We start from the raw sequence: 4,124 nt of genomic DNA on the forward strand, positions 1-4,124 counted from the left end.
GGGTTTGTTGTCCTAATGACAAGAGATAATCTAATTTCTTAGATAGCAAGTCAACCTTAGCACTCATCTCAACGGTAGGATTGATCTCATAGAGACCACTCCTCTTTGGTTGCCCAATGGATGGAATCTCAATCCTAGCTGCTGAAGCATGGTGTTGGGAGTTTTCACTAAGGGTCTCAAAAAGTTCCCATGTCTCATTCTCATTCTTGTGCATGAAAGTCCCACCACAAGAAGAATCAACCATTTGCCTATGTCGGTCTCTAAGGCCATCATAAAAGCATTGAACCAATTGCCATTTAGGAATAGCATGGTGGGGGCACTTTCTAGGTAATTCTTTTAATATTTCCCAGGCCTCATGAAATTGTTCTCCTTCTTGTTGGGAGAAACTCGTTATCGCTCTCCTAATGCTATTGGTATGGCCAATAGGGAAGAACCTTTTAAGGAACTCCTGTTGCATTTCTACCCAAGTGGAAATTTTAACATTGTCCAAAAAATGAAGCCAATGCTTAGCTTTATCTTTAAGGGAGAATGGGAAAAGAAGTAACCTTAAAGCATCAACTGAGAGGTTTTGAATTTTAACCGTGGAGGACACCTCTAAAAACTCATCTAAGTGCTTATAAGGCTCTTCATTGGCAAGTCCATAAAAAGATGGTAGTAGTTGAATCACACTAGATTTGATCTCATATTGAGCCGCCTCTATGTTAGGCAACTTAATACAAGAAACTGGAGTATATATCGTAGGAATGAAATGCTCACTCAAGGGCCTCATTGGAGGTTCATAGTTTGCCATGGTTCTTTGCCTTCTAAGGGTGGCCAAAGTCTCTTCTAACTCTAAATCAAGTGGAGTCAACTCAGGGTTTAGGGACAGACGACCATGCATACACACAGAAGAAGAAGAAAAAAAGAAGCTAAATAAGAAAAATTCAAAGAAAATAACTATAGCAAAAGGGAGAGTCTAGGACGTACTTGAAGCGCAATGCACGTGATCTTTCGAACAAAAATTATACATGTGGGATCTGAGGGATGGGGATTTTTAAAAATTAACCTAAACAACACAATCTAATGTAAATACTACAATTGAAAAGTCCTAAATACAATTATATCTAAGAAAGAAAAGATAACAACCTAAACTAATTATCGAATCGCTACTCTTGCAGTTACCTACAAAACAAAAGAAAAAGAGATTAGTTAAACTAGCAAAGAAAATTAAAAAGTTAAAAACACTAAAATTACTCTAAAAATTATGCCTAATTGACAAAAATCAATCCTAGCAACAGTGCTTTGGTTCCTCGGCAATGGCGCCAAAATTTGATCGTGTCGCTAACCAATCAAAAATAAAATCCTATACTAATCTAGCAAACAGAAAGTACGGGGTCGAACTATGGGGAACTAAAAGGCTAAGTTACTAAGATTGAATTCAACAAAACTAATTGAAACTAAATCTATTAATTAATGCAAAAACGTTAACTATGAATATGTGAAGATCTTTGGGATTTCGAATCCCCAATGCTTTTCCCTAACCGATATAACTCTACACTTCAAAGCAAATTAAGGATGGTCTTCCTAGGTACGCCCTATCTTTGCAAGACTATCGTCCTTCGCGGAAGCTTGGTATGCTTAGTTCGTTGAGCTATAGAACATCTTTGGCCAAACTCAAACACAATCAACTAGAAGATATAGAACAATCAAATTAATGAAATAAGCATGGTTCATCTACATCCCAAAGAAAAGGAACTAGCTACTCATTATCATAAAGTTCAAAGAAAATAAAGATGAAACATAAGCGGAGAGAGAGAGAGAGAGAGAGAGAGAGAGAGAGAGAGATGTGGTCTTTTTCTTCAGCAATGAGAGATGAGAGCCGCATTCGCCGTCTTTTCTTTCTTCTCTGTGGCTGGCTTCTCTTTTATGTCTCCCGCACACAATGAATCCCCTCTCTTTACCCGTCGATTTGACCTTTATTATTTCGGAATTTGGGAAAACTCAAAACAGGAAAGTTGTAGATATTTTCAATATCATTCCATAGCATCTTCAATCATCGAAATCCAAGCTCATACGAGAGAGACATGCCCAAAATACTGAAGGTAGGTCTGTTTACCCGATTTTCAGATTTATTACCAATTTTGTTCCTTAGACCTCCACCTATTTCCAATTTGGCTAAGATCTCACTTTTCATGATTTCTTGAGCAGCAAGTTTGAATGCCATGATTTAAAATCCACCAATATCTAATATATTTGCCAACTTTACTCCATATTATCTCTAATATCCAAAATCTCCTTATTCCTGAAAAATACACAAAAATACTCAATTAGCTTTCTTTAATTAAATAAGTATGGGGAATTAAATCAAATAAATAATGGTAAATGCATGCTTATCAGAGAGATTGGTTGTTGGACCTAAAGCCTAGTTGGACATGGTTTGAAGGCATCCCTGCATGCTAGGTAGGTTGTTTGATGAGTTGTGAGAAGCCCATTCAAAAATATCGAGGTTTGGACCTTGAATTCCCTATTTTGGTTGGTCGACTGGGCCAGTCGACCAACCAATCGACCCATAGTGACAGCATGGTCAAAATTGTAAAACTCTGATTTTTTTAAAGGGATTTTGTTCTATTTAAAGGGTAACTCCGTGTTTTTCACTCATTATCAATTATAAGCCTCTGGAGAACGTGGGAAGAACTCTAAAACCTCCTCTTCGAAGCCAAGGAAGATCCCCAAGCATCCGTTTGAGTTTCTTCATTGAATCTTCTTCTACAAAGGTTAGTAATCGATTTGTTTATTCTTTGATCTATTCTCTCTTCTATTTCTTTCGATGATTATGAGTAAGGTATTACACTACTGTAATGGCCTCTTCTCTGATCCTCTTAGCCTTAGAGTGAATTCCCCATTCACTCTATGTTCTTGAAGCCATATGGTGATATTCCTTGTATTCGATCTAACCTGAGATCTTGATTACTCTTTCCTTAATTTTCCTACCTATTTTTATGATTGTGAGGAAGGTCTCATACCATTACCATGACCCTCCCTTGCATCCCTATGATTGTTGTGTAGATCCCTATTTTCCCTTGCTCTCTGTGAATCTACCCTGGCTTTATTTTGAAAGAAATCTTGGTAACCTCCAAGAAAGGGTATCCAAATTGGGAACCATGATTTATCTTTTATTTGCTGGATCCTCCCCCAACACCTTTCTTGATTGTGGATTTCTATTACTCTTTCCCTAGAGTGAATCATTATTCTCTCTAGTCTTTCCATGAGATCCATGGTCTGTTTGCGATGAAACCCTAAATCTATGTTTCAACTAGAACTCTATCTTTTTGACCATGTTTGATGCCTAGACCTTCATAGATAGTCTTAGTATGTTTTGGGGAACTCCCTTTCAAATTCGGAGCAATTGGACTTCAAACCAAGAAGTTATGACCGATTTAGGGTTTTCTGCCCGGTATTGTTCCTTGGGTTGACTGGACCAATCTACCAACCAAGCTGCCCAAGCTGACAGTAACTTGTTTCTTCATCCAATTTGATCCGTTTGACTTCTAATCTTTTAGGGCTTATTCCTAATGATTGTTATATGCTTGTTTAGGGTTTGCTTGCTAGTCTTGGACCTCTCCTCTTTATTCTCCGGAATTGTTCAAAGATTTTTTAAGGTAAGGATGGTTGATCTCTAATTACCTAATATACATATCAACTTGTAACTGAATTGGATTAGATGATCATGCTACTGTTTTATTAGCTTTCTTATAATTATATTGTTGCTGTAGTTCTTCAACTACAATAGTACTTGTTTATATGATTCAATTGTTATTTCAGTCACGTATGAATGATTATTTACTTATGTTTTGTATTATCAGTTATGCTTGTGAATGACTAATTTGGAAATGTGATTACTTAGGTTGGGATTGGGGAATGGGGAATGCTCTTTTGGTGTTTCTGTCATTGGACACCAGTGGAGGTGCATTCACATCCACCCAGCCAGTTATCCTATCTGCATACCCGAGTGTGTGATCCACAACCCCAAAGATCAATATCGAGGAAACCAACCTCCCACATTTACAATAAACAATCATGAACAAGACATAATCAATGTTATAATACATTAATAAAGATATCGAAATAAGATTCAGAGACAAACA

The 4,124-nt window shown here is 37.1% G+C and overlaps 1 non-coding gene across 1 annotated transcript; it reads left to right on the forward strand.

The window, feature by feature from the left end:
* The first annotated feature begins 302 nt into the window (after positions 1–302).
* On the forward strand, positions 303–409 carry LOC149012122 (small nucleolar RNA R71). The gene has a single exon (XR_016174200.1). It is a non-coding gene; the product is annotated as a small nucleolar RNA R71 (small nucleolar RNA).
* Positions 410–4,124: the final 3,715 nt, after the last annotated feature.

This window comes from Hakea prostrata, chromosome 6 (assembly GCF_041222555.1).
Source record: "Hakea prostrata isolate BN-2017 chromosome 6, UWA_Hpros_2, whole genome shotgun sequence".
NCBI lineage: Eukaryota > Viridiplantae > Streptophyta > Magnoliopsida > Proteales > Proteaceae > Hakea > Hakea prostrata.